Source organism: Syngnathoides biaculeatus, chromosome 4, assembly GCF_019802595.1.
Source record: "Syngnathoides biaculeatus isolate LvHL_M chromosome 4, ASM1980259v1, whole genome shotgun sequence".
Lineage (NCBI taxonomy): Eukaryota > Metazoa > Chordata > Actinopteri > Syngnathiformes > Syngnathidae > Syngnathoides > Syngnathoides biaculeatus.
In genome coordinates, this window is record NC_084643.1 from 13,898,282 (window position 1) to 13,912,065 (window position 13,784).

The 13,784-nt window shown below is 40.1% G+C and overlaps 1 protein-coding gene across 4 annotated transcripts in view; it reads left to right on the forward strand.

Annotated features, from left to right (window-relative positions):
* Nucleotides 1-13,784, forward strand: part of top3b (DNA topoisomerase III beta) — a 144,843-nt gene that overhangs the window by 43,447 nt on the left and 87,612 nt on the right. The gene's annotated exons all lie outside the window — the stretch shown is intronic.

Consider the following 13,784-nt stretch of genomic DNA (forward strand, 5'->3'; position numbering starts at 1 on the left):
AGACCAACAATAAGTGATGTTACAACCAGGGCTGTCACTATAGAGCAGGCATGTCAAACTCTGTTTGGCTCTGGGACTGGATCCACACTTTCTGTTCTCAGGTGGGCCGGATCAGTAAAAGAATGTCAACTCCATATATTTAGCTTTGTTTTTTAATACTAAGCTTTATCATTCAGCCTACATTTGTAGCCTACCCTCAATTTAATCATCATGGATGACAAGGGGTCTTTTCTGAGCACAACACATTTATTCACAAACAATGGAAAGAAAAAGATTTCCATGTTTGGAGGTGAATGTGTTAACAAATGGTTTATTTTAAAAATTTGAGTGAATGCAGTTCTACAACTGAACCAATTCACCACACTAAACGAACTCAAGTGGGATCTATAAAAAAAAAATCATCTTAATTGTCAAACTGCTTTGAAATAAATAAAAAAAAAGAAATACAAAATAAAATAAATAAAAAAATAAATCGGTATAGCAGTGCATGGGCAGTAAGATTAGATTACATCAGCTCAAACTACTAGGCTGGGCCTTCTGAAGATGAGAATATACTGCACAATATTAATTGTCTTTAATATTAAACCATATCAATCTTATTTTTAATAATCTGTATTCATGTGTGCAAACAAATTTTGTGTCATCACAATTTTTTTCTCTCTCTCACTGCACTCCTTCAGTCTACTTGCTGCTGCTGCCTCCTGAAACTTGGCATCTTTTTGCTTTCACAAGTGCATCGATATTAGGTGTTTATTTGTTAACCTTGTGCTCTGATTTGTTTTATTATTGTTCACAAAGATAAGTAGTCCCAAACATGGATATAACTTTTGCAACCATGACTTTTAATTTGGGGTAACCTGGCATGAGATACTGATTAAAACGTATCCAATCCCACGGACCCAAATTTATCCTTCCTAGCGGAAGCGAACTGCAAGTCAATAAGCTCGACTTGAATGTCAGCTGGCAGATAAGAAAGCTTCCCTGGAAATGGTGAGCAAAAAAAGCCAAATTTTTTTCTCAAGTTCACTGAATACCTGAAATCTCTACTCAAACTCTCGCAGGAGATCTGTTTTGTTGTCTTTATATTTATTCAAATCATTATCGGGATGGTCTGGTGCTGTCGTATGCACAACTGTGAGACAAGAGAAATGCTGTGGTGTCACTGTCGGATAGTTGCGACCCCCATAGCGACAGTTTCATCAAGAACGCTCTTTATGCTGTCGTGCTATTAAGTGACAACCCTGTTACGGCCTTGCAATGAAGTGTAGCGCCGAACACTGCAACTTGCTGATTACATACCAAGCACACTGGTTTTGCATTTACTTCTGTGAATAAATACTTCTGTCCACTTTTACTGGAAAACTCTGCACTCCGTGTCCACTTTTTTTTACAGTGCCATTTTGGAAAGGTTGTGTTGACTCATATCTTGATTAGTGGTGAATGGTGAAGCAATAGTGCCGGTTTATTTTTACTTGAACACATCATTTTGCGAATGTTTATTTCCTGTGATTAACTCGTGTCATTGCCGGATGTGAGCACCTTTACACGTTTAATGTCCTCTAGCGGTCTTTTGGAGAATTTGTTTTGTATTTATTTTAAAGGAATGCTCCGCTCATTCACTGAAAAACGAAAAGCCTTAATCCAATCGTTAATCAGATCGTACAAGTGGAAGTGGTCCGCATATAAAAACGTCAGCATCCAAGCCATGCACTTTTGTTAGGAGATCAATGAAATCTCACTTCAGTATCTCTGATTACTGCTTGAGACCATCCAGGCCCCCTTTGTGTATAATGACAGATTTCCCTGATGGGTGCTGATCAGTGATCTCCAGGATTTTTGGAGAGATATCACACACCGTGTCATTAGTAAAACACAGTACTGTGGTGTTCTTCTCACTGCAAAAGTGTTTCACATCCTTGATGGCTCCATCACCAACTATTAATGCTTGGGGTCCCTAATTTTTCTTGGATTATTTAATTTCATACCTTCCAGAGGTAAAGGAGGATGACCATTCTTGCCCAGGGTCTTGTAAAAGTGACTCAAATTTATATGCAAGTCTGAGGTCAATATGTTGCACCGACTCATTCTTTTTTCTTCCTCTTCGGTGTCGCGACCGTCCAATGGCTGATCACTTGGTGTTGAGGCGGCCCGCAATGCAGGCCAGCCAGATTCCTCAGTAATCTCCTAGTGCTGTTGTGTCTTCCTTTTTAAATGTCCCATATCTGCTGGAGGGTCTGTTATCCTTTCCACAGTCACCATCTGTCCTCTTTGTTGAGTTAGGTGGCTGTCTGTTAGCACACCTCTGCTCACCATTTTGAGACATTAGTAGGGTGGTTTCATTCCCCGACTGTCCATTTATATCCACATAGACTTCAAGATGGCAGATTTTCGATTCGAGAATTGACACCCTCCGCAGTAGTCCACGATAGACCTCAGTCAATAAGGGAGGCATCTTGATGGCTGGTCTTGTTGCGAACACAAGGCTTGTGCCAATTAGCAGGCCACCCTCAAGCAATATGAATGAAACAACTGATTAACCCACAAAAAAAGAAAAATACAGTAGCCTACCAGTGTGGAAGTCTCCGGAATGCTCTCCGTTATTGTTTCACTGAATCTTTTTCCAGAGTTGCTCGTCGGGGCCCTCGTCTAAGAGGCTCGCAATCCGAGATACAAGTCTGTCTTGAAAGCGGGGACATCGTCTAACGCTTCCGACGAAAGACTTTGAATGTTCTGCACCTCAGTGCTTCACGGAGACTTGGGTTTGTGGACAAATGCCCGACGAGTGCTCAGCGCTGCTATCACGGTGCCTGGCTTCAATCTATATGTTCTGATCGTGTCGCCGAGCGAACAAGCTTAATTGATACTCTTTTCAGAAGGCCAACATTACAGTTAAGATCCTTTTTTGTTAGTCACTTGAAAGATTTGAGAATTTTGTGAAATACTGGATTTGTTTATTCTTTTGTCTTTCTGCCATTATCAACTTTCAAACAAACATTTCGCTTTGCTCGTGATGAACGATTATACAGGTTTTACTTTTAAAAAAAAATGAATAAATGGAATTTGCCTCAATATTAAAAAAATAATATTCCACTACCTTTCGTTTCCCGTGTTAGCATACAGGTGAGTGAGTAAATAAGTTTTTATATGGCCACTTAACTGTATGCTAACACGGAAAATGAAAGGCAGTGGAATATGCTTTTATATCAACGAGGAATGGTGCACAGATGTTACAGAGCTCATCACACACTGCAGCCCGCTTTTAGAGTCGCTGTTTTTGAACTGTAAGCCATTTTATTCGCCACGTGAGTCCACATCTTTTATCCTAGTCTGTGTTTATATTCTGCCTCAAGCTAATAAAGCTAGCAGAACCGCCGCGCTGATAAAACTCGCCGAGCAGATAAACGAGATTGGGGAAAAAAACCCAAATTTGCCGCTCATTATTCTAGGAGATTTTAACACAGCTCCACTTAACCACTAACTCCTTAAATATGGGTTGTTTTCACTTCACATCAAGATCAAGGGCATGTATGAGTAACGACCTCAGGGGGAGAAAATGGCCACCGTCCGAGGCTGGACAACGGGTGACGTCACGTGAAAATAACCCATTGGCTGCTGTCATTCATTGGTCCAAAAAGCAAATGAACAATGATTTTAACTGTTTTTTCCCCCTCTGACAATTAGGTCATTAAATTCTTGATCAGCGAACCTATTTTTCTGCCTTGCGCCATTGTTTGGAGAGTCACTCACATCCTGCTGACCCAATCAGAATTAGTATTGCTAATTTATTTTGTAGACTATCGCACGATTCATCAATTTCAACTGCTTCCTTTGCACAATTGTCATTGCACTGTTCTATAACGGGAACCGCGAACGGGTAAAGGCACTCTGTACAAGCACAACACAATGTGGGATGTTAGCACACTTATCTCTTACCTTTTCTCAATGAAGAAGATTTTACATCTTGCACGACTCTTATCAGGAATAGTTCCTATAAGCAGAAAGGTCTCTTGTTCTTTGTTCTTTGTTCCAATGCCATAGTAGGGCAGCACCGACTGCCGGGCCAAAATTCATTGTGTGTTTTTGGGCATTGAAGCTGATTCTAAAACTAAAAACTTGGCCAATAAAGCTGATTCTATTTCTGATTATTTTCCAGAATAACTCAGAGCTCGATGGAGATCAGACATTTTTCATCCCTGTAATTACAAGGGACACAACGTTGGTCAAATAGATACGGTACAAAAAAAGTAGAACTTCCAACTTAGTGAGGATAAAATGTGAATCTATCAAACCATTGTCTCCAGCTATCTCTGCGAGACTAGCTCTTTTTAACAAATCAATGTTGATTAATGAGATTATTACAACCAAGATCTGGACTTTGGTTAACAAAGTAGCTTTAATACCATTTTAAATGAGGCAACACTAGCAAATTTTAATTTTATGAACAATTGTCCAACAGGGAAAAAGGGTGGTGGTATTGCTATTTTCAAATCATTATTTCAATGTAAAGAAATTATACTGGGTGATTTTAGCTTTTTTGAATATCTGTGTTTTTTAGTGAAAGATGACCCAAAGGTTATCGTTTTAATAATATATAGACCTCCAGTCACTGTGATTTGACAGGGGCGTATGCACCAGCATACTATCGCACTCGTAAATCTGCACTCCCGAGCACGAAAAATCACATGCGTTAAATTTGTTACGAGCAGAAGTACATAGACATTCTCAGTGCACATGAAAACCAATCCAGTGCAGTGAACAGTCTGACTTTTTTTTTTTTTTTTAAAACAATGAAGCACATGTGTCCTGCTGTTTATCTGACTCCGTCCCCCCTTCGGCTTTTACCCCCCTTCGGCTTTTAAAGGTGTACACGCATAATTATAAACACCATCCGCCCACACGGTCTGGGCTACGTAGAGCATGCTGCTTGTTTACTCGCGATAATCATGGTAAAAAAAAAAAAAAGTGCTGTTGCTTTAATGAATGTCGGGGTATGTGAATAATAGAAGAAAAAGTGGTCAAACTAGAGATTTTCTCTTTTTTGAGTAAAAAAGGTCTAGTCTGAAGCCAAAGTCGAAAGTACAGGATGACTGTTAAAATCCCACCTTGGTACAGCCTGATCAAGGATGAAAGCACAGACAATACAGTGCACAAAAAGCTAATTCTGTATTTTATAAACAGGAGGCAACATAACATTAACCTTACAACTGTTTGGGAGCATCATTTAGATTTCAACATCCATTGCTAAAGATATTCTGCAAGCAATGATTCAATTTTACACCAAGAAATACAGACAGGGATATCATTGTGGGTTTAAAAAAAAAATGAAACAAATCTGCAAGCGACCTTTCAAATATATAGTTCATAGTTGGCTTGGTTTAGTTAAAGTCACTCACATTTGACGAGTGCGCCCACGCTTGCGTGCCTTTGCGCTCTCAAATCTGCACAGTCAAGCACAAAAAAAATCACATGTGTAAATTTGTTACGAGTAGAAAAAATAGATATTGAAAGACATCGGTTTTTTTGTGTAGTCCTCAATCTGGCAATCGTGGTGTAGCGGCGAAGATATAGATCATGTACTGTAAGATCTCATTAATTGATTAACAATATTGATACCGCCGTAACTTACGCTAGAGTATAACAATACATCACGATTGCCGACAAAAATGTTTGTTACAATGTTTTGCTAGCTTGTTGCCACTAACGCCGATTATGTTGAACTAAATTTTCAGCATTTTCAAAACATTGCGGGTATAGACGGTTCGTGTTAATTCCTTGACAGGCCAGTGGATTTAACTTTTCTTCAGATAAAGTTTGTCATATCAAAAATTTTTACTGATGAAAAATTTTAAATACCGTTTGTATGTTCTATTAATATCAGTTGGAATTGGAAACTAACAATTCTGAGTTTGAAGTTTTTTTCCATTTTACTTATGTATTTGTTTATTTTATTTTTAATTTACAGTTATGTTATTTAAATCTAGTAAGTTATTTTAAGGTCTTGAGATTCCCACCCTAATCATACCCGTAACTTTATCTGCGAGCATGACTAACCACACCAGTACATTTTTCAAATGTGAGTGGCTGTTGCTTATTTTGTATTGTCTTGACCAATGTTCCATCTAAGATGCCCCACTGTGCAATTGTCCACTTGTCGCACACCTCAGCACACATGAAAGCCAATCCAGCGCAGCAAACCACTTTTTTTTTTTTCTTTTTTTAACACGGAAGCACACGGTCTCTGTTCAGCCTACTGCTACTTCCTCGTTTCCCTCACACCACCCTGCTCTTAAAAGGGTACACTCATAATTACAAACAGAACACACACCCGCAACTTAATATCTGTGGGCATGACTGGCGGACCACACCCGTAACTTTATATCTGTGGGCATGACTGACAACTCCCGTACATTTTTCAAATGTAAATGACTGGACCTCCAAGATACAATGGGAAATTTATTGAGGATTTTTCACAATTGATCTCAGTTTGTACTGAGTCCAACTATTTTGTCATCACGGGACTTTAACATTGATGTTGACATTAACATGGAAAAAACATCCAAAGAACTTTGTGCAATACTAGACACATTTGACCTCTCTCAACAAAGGAGTCCAACTCACACTCAAGGTAACATCTTAGACCTGGTCATCTCTAAGGATGTTGAAATTCTATCGATTGGCATTTAGAATATGGCTATTTGACCATTTTTGTGTATTTTTGGAATTACACATTATTCCAAAAGTTCAGACAACATCTGTCTCTATTACGAAAAGGTACATAATAAGAGGACTGCCACTAAGTTTATGGAGAGTGTGGCTGGGCCACAGAGTGTGAATACTGAAACAGTTGATCAACGTTTTTCACCTCAAAAATCACAAATACTCTGAATGCTGTTGCTCTTGTTAAAACTAAGACCATCCTGAGTCGACATATAACACCTTGGAGGAGCAAAATGATGGTCAAGAGCGCAAAATCAGAGTGTATGAAAGCAGAACGCAAGTGAAGAAAAAGTAAACTCCAAATTGACTATGACCTCTACAGACACTGTTTGTAATTTTAACCAAGAGTGAGTTAGGGCTAGACAGCAACACTTTTCTGAAATCATCAGTGAGAACCTCAACAATACTTATGCTCTGTTTGCTGTGGTTGAAAAGCTCACACCCCCCCCCACCTCGAATAAAATAAATCCAGAACTCGTAACAGCTGACAAATGCAATGAGTATTTGCCTGTTATTTTAGTGAAAAAATACAATCCATCAGGTCAAATGTCAGCACAAAGCAGAAAAATGACAAAATGATGACGACTTTCCATCTGAATCCACCCAGCTCTGAACTCTATTAACTTGTCAGAATTTGATACAGCTGACCAAAAGCCTGGAGAGAAAACTGTTCAGCAGTTGAAACCATCAACGAGCTGTCTCGACTCAATACTCTCTGACTTTTTCAAAAGTATTGTGGTCAATGCCAGCTGATTAGCAGCAAATAATCAATTGCTAACTTCAGTCTGGTGAGTTTCCCAAAGCTCTTAATGTAGCTGCTGTTAAAGGGTATGTCAAGTCTTCAATGCACCTTTTGCTTATATTATACATTTTTTATGCTGAATTTGAATCTGAAATCCGTTATGACGCTTATCGGAAAAAATTTATCACACATTGCTGGATTTGCTGGAAATACATGACCACACAGCGGAAAAACCCGAGAAGGGACGTGACGTCAGAAGTTGACATAAATATCATGCCGGCCATTCGACTCCATTCTAAATACGACGCAGAATTTTCCGATAATTTGAGCGATGAACATGATTCTGAAGGGTCCCACAAAGACGGGGAAGAATAGAGCTTTATAAAGGCGTTACCAGTTTGAGCCAATTAGACAGAACACACATTACAATGCAGACGAAATAGCTGCCGATGAAGGTGCCGAGGAAGAAGTCAGACCCAGGGAAGATGACATGCCTCGTGCTGGAAACACTGACTGGTAAGCATTTGTGAAGTTGTTTTGTTTATTTAGCCATAAACTGATAAATAGTAATGCTTCGATATCCTGAATGTATACACAAAGTTTTCGGTCTTGTTTTAAAATCATGCACTGTGTATTTATTCTAAGTTGGCATATTTTCACAAATAAGGATTTTAATGAACAAAATCTGTTTAAAACGTTGACACATTAATTTGAGCGTAATAGCTGGTCTTGCTTCACCAAAAATATAATTTCACATGGTATACTGATGCCATAACCAGACAGGACCCATAACAATCCATCCCCATTTTAGTCATAATTTTCCCAAGATGCCATGGGCAAAACCGTTAAACTTTGTACTGCAAGCTGTAAACCGGTATCTTGTCTATTTGTTTGCGCACTAAATGCTTAAAATAGAAATGTAAATGGGGTGGATGGTTCTGTGTACTGGATGATCTGGGTCTTTCAGCTGTAGAGGTTTGTGAATGTGAACATATTTTTAATTTTTTTCATTTCTATATTTTATATCCACAGGTGTGCATGTAAACGCTGCATACCCATGGAAACAACAGAAGAAATTTGTTGTTGCCATGAGAGTCACCAGAAATTCACCAGAAAATGACAGATCATCCAGACCATCCGCTTTATTGCACCCAGGTTTTATTGCTAGCTATCTGAACCCATGTGTACTTGAGGTTGCCGATCTCCAATTCAGGCAAAAGTATCGGCAGTGACTGGATTTTCCACAACACGAGTAAGAGCTATTTTAAAAATTTCAAGATTAATATTTCTCCAAATCAGCACAGCTTTTTGCCATTTACATTCAGATTTTTGGAAATAAAGAATTGTTTACATTATTATTGTTCCTGCTAAAAGCACCATTTGTCCAATCAATGCTTGTTCAAGCAAAGTCTCATCTTTGAAAATTGTACAATGAGTATATTTTCTTATTATTTCAGGTCTATACTGCTTATAGACAGCTTGTGAGATGGTGTTGGGGATTTGTAGGTCGAAAAAAGCGCGTGCCACTTCCATCTTGCTAAGATTTGTGGCAGATGGCCAAGGGTACACACTATTTAAATGGTCTACATCTGAAATTTTGTTTTGTCTTTGTGTAAATGTTTATGAAATAAACATACACCACAAAACTAAACTCATCACATTTTTATTTAACTCCATGCTTACATTGTCTATAAATATGTTTCATAACATTTTCACTGAATGCGTATATAGTGGGTGGCACGGTGGATCAGCTAGAAAGTGTTGGCCTCACAGTTCTGAGGACCTGGGATCAATCCCTGCCCTCCCTGTGTGGAGTTTGCATGTTCTCCCCGTGCCTGCGATGTGCCTAATTGACTGGCAACCAGTTCAGGGTGTACCCCGCCTTCTGCCCGTTGACAGCTGGGATAGGCTTCAGCACCCCTGCGACCCTTGTGAGGATAAGCAGCTAAGAAAATGTATGGATGCTTATTTGGTCTGTCAATATGACCATCTTGAGGCCACCTGAGGTTGAAATACATATTTGTAGTATTATTTCTGCTGTTGGAAAGATATGTGTTCCTTTCTCATGAACAGGCACTTCATCAGTCTGGCAACTTTTGGAATGTACCAAAGATGGAGATTCAGCATCTGCTGGTTCGATGTGAACCTCCTGTCCAGAAGATGCTACCTGCAGCATCTGTAATTAATATAGAAAAATAAGGTTTAATGTTTATAAAATCAGGAAAAACTGTATGGATAAAGCACAGGTATATTTCATTCTATTTCATGGTGCACAAATTATTTTTGGTAAGTTGAAAACAGGTCTCCTATTCTGTGAGTGACTAGTATGTAATTCTGCTTGATTTAATGCCATGTAGTATTTTCTTAAAATGAAAAACCCTGCACATATAAACAGACAAAATCCCAGCTGTCAATGGGCAAGAGGCAGGGTACACCCTGAACTGGTTGCAAGCCAATCGCAGGGCGCATCGAGACAAACAGCCGCACTCACAATCACACCTAGGGTCAATTTAGAGTGTCCAATTAATGTTGCATGTTTTTGGGATGTGGGAGGAAACCAGAGTGCCCGGAGAAAACCCACGCAGGCATTGGGAGAACATGCAAACACCACACAGGCAGGGCTGGGATTGAACATGGGTCCTCAGCGGTGTCAGGCCAACCCTTTTCAGCTGCTCTACCGTGCCGGCATCTGTACACAATATTATCCTCTTTTTCTAGTGGTAGTGGTAGTGAGAGTGGTCAAACAATTTGCAGTTATAAAAATGTTTTCGCCAAGAACAACATATGCTGCTTTCATTCAACCATGTCAACGGTGTTCAAAGTTTTCAGGAAATAAAAGATGATCAACATACCAACTTGTCTTTTAACAAAAGCTCTTCACAGTTTTGGTACTTTCTGTGGGTGGGCTGAGCTTGTCCAACCATGTCCAGGTTCAGCGGCTAATCCAAGTTTGCGTTTGGTCCCTTTAGCAACACCGATCTGTTCAGGTGTCAGAACTGGCTATATGGTTTGCACTGATCCGGGTTTTAACATTTAAAACACATCTCAGTCATGAGTCCACCAGTAAAAGAGTCTGGGGTGAAATGATCACTCCATATGACAGACTGCTGACTGGGTTTGGAAAAATTATCTCTTCGTTTGCACAAACCTGACCCACCGTCTTCTGAGGCTTGGGTCTTTGAGAAAATCATGTAAACTGTGACCAGAATAATTACAATTGCTAAAAAACTGAACCACACACACATCTTCATAATTTTTACAGATTGTTTTAGCTTACTATCACTGAGGAATTCTCGAAACAAATGGGTTTTTCTTCGACAATAAGCTAGTCCCACAACAGCAGGTCTCCTCGCTGTGACGTCAGAGGTAAACCACAGGAAAGGAGGCCTTTTTCAGGTACGGCAAACTAGGTCAAAATTTGCGGCCTTTAATTCATAAATACTTGTATTTTTTTTGGTAAAAACACCAAACAAGATGCATTTTATAAACACATATTTTCATCTAGATAACATAATTTGTATTCTAAAATTGACGTTATCTACACTTTAAACCTCTTCCAAAAAGCAGAGCACTGGAAAATTCCATGTTTGCAAGCTATAGAAACCTCTCAAATCTCCCGTTCATAGCCAAGATTCTCGAGAGTTATTTTTAATCATCTCAGCAATTTCTTGAATTTAAATTGATTCTTTGACAAATTTTAATCAGGTTTCCAAACTCATCACAGTACAGAATCTGCTCTTATCAAAGTGCAAAATGATATCAGGTTGAATACTGACTCAGGAAATGTGTCAATTTTGGTCTTGTTGGATCTCAGTGCGGCTTTTGATACGGTAGATCATAATATACTGCTTACACACTAGTGTGCCGTGAGAGATCGTCAGGTGTGCCGTGAGAAATTATCCAATATCACTTTTTTTTTAAATTAATATTTATGAATAATTTTCTGCAAATATTATGTCATTGTCCAGTGTCCGTGCTGTAAAGGCTGGCAAAGTAATGTAATATTTGTCCGTGTGGCAACACGTAGCTGATTGCCTCGTTCCTCCAAGAGAATTAGTGATGCACCTGAGAGGCCGCGGTGACAGTCATGGAGAAGTTTTTAAAAAGGACAACTGCAAACTCCGAACTGGGCCCTGGACAAGATTCTGACTCGGATGAAGGCCCTAGTATGAGTGGTGGGAAAAAGAAAGCAAAGACTGTGAGCTCAAGGCAATCTAGTGAAAGCTATATTTCGTTTGGATTTACTTTCACCGGGGATGAGATGACACCTATTCTGTTATGCCTGGTGTGTGGCGAGAAGCTATCCAACAGCGCCCTGGTGCCAAGCAAGCTTAAACTCCATCTCCAAACGACACAACCGTCGCTTCAAAACAAGCCGATAGACTATTTTGTTCGCCTGTGTGTAAACACAGAGAAACAGGCAACGTTTATGAGAAAAACCACAAAGGTAAATGAGGAAGTGCTCAAAGCTAGTTACCTAGTCACCGAACTTGTTGCTAAATCAAAAAAGCCGCACACTGTGGCAGAGACATTAATACTACCTGCCTGTAAAGCCATTGTCAACGAGATTCTCGGCCCTGATGCGGTTAAAGACATAGCTAAAGTCCCGCTCTCTGATAACACAATTTCCAGGCGTATTGATGACATGTCTACAGACATCGAAAGCCATGTTTTGGAAAAGATACGCATCAGTAGGAAATTTGGGTTGCAAGTTGACGAGTCTACGGATATTAGTGGACATTCTCAGCTCTTGGCCAATGTGCGTTTTGTGGATGGAGATGCCATTAGAGAAAACTTCCTATTTTGCAAGGCACTGCCAGAAAAAACAACTGGAGAGGAAATTTTTCAGGTCACATCGGAATATCTTGACCAGGGAGGACTTACGTGGGAAAACTGCACAAGTGTGAGCACTGATGGAGCTGCAGCCATGGTCGGGCGCACCAAAGGCTTCGTGAGCAGAGTGAAGGAAAGAAACCCAGATCTGATTGTTATGCACTGTTTTTTTGCACCGTGAGGCCCTCGTTGCTAAGACTTTACCAGCAGAACTGGTTCCTGTGTTGGACGATGTGGTGCGCATAATGAACTTTGTAAAGACACGACCTCTGAAAAGCCGTATATTCGCATCTCTGTATGAGGAAATGGGAGCGGAGCATAAAGCCTTATTGCTCCTTACGGAGGTCCGATGGTTGTCGCGCGGTAAGGTGCTGACCCGTGTGTATGAGCTTCGAGAGGAACTTAAAATGTTTCTGACAAATGAGAGGTCTGATTACTCAAATCTGTTTGCAAGTGATGAGTGGTGCGCAAAGCTGGCATACCTGGCTGATATATTTCATCATCTTAATGAGCTGAAAACAAGGATGCAGGGCCGAAATGAAAACCATGGCAATGACTTATTGGGTCCCCCTAAGGTCAGTTCTTGGACCCCTCCTGTTCAGCCTGTATATGCTACCCCTGGGTCAAATTGTTCAAAACTTTAATTTTGACTATCATAGCTATACAGATGACACACAGTTATATTTAGCAGTGTTTCCAGATTACTACAGTTCAATTGAGGTATTGTGGCACTGTCTAAATCAGATAAATAATGGATGAGCCCAAATTTTCTTCAACTAAATCACAACAAAACCGAGACAATTGTTTTTGGCAAAAAAGAGAAGAGAATTGTTGTTAATAAACACCTGGACTCTCTATCTTTAAAAACCAAAAATACCTAGTCCGAAACCTTGGTGTTCTGATTGATTCCGACCTGACTTTTAACAGTCATCAAATCAATCACAAAAACTGACTTCTACCATCTGAAGAACATATCCAGAGTGAAGTCTTGTATGTGTCAAGCAGACCAGGCAAAGCTCATCATGTAATGGTCTTCTGACTGGATTCCCCAAAAAGAGTACTAAACAGCTGCAGCTCATTCAGAATGCTGCAGGTCGCGTTCTGACCAGACCAAAGCGGTTAGAGCATATAACTCTGATTCTAAAGATCCTTGCACTGGCTTCCAGTCAGCTTTAGAATAGATTTTAAAGTTCTGGTCTATAAATCTTCCCATGGGCTCACCACCCGTGAGAGAGGCCATAGGGGTCAGGTGCAATGCGAGATGGTCGAGGGCCAAAGGCGGGGACTTTGGTGATACGATCCCCGGTGACAGAAACTAGCTCTGGGCACAAGGAATTTCACCTCTTTGACAGGGAAGGAGCCGGAGTTGGTGCGTGAGTTTGAGAAGTTCCGACTACATATAGTTGGACTTGCCTCTACGCACCGCTTGGGCTTTGATAAAACTCCTCTTGAGAGGGGTTGGACTCTGTTCCACTGGAGTTGCCCACAGTGA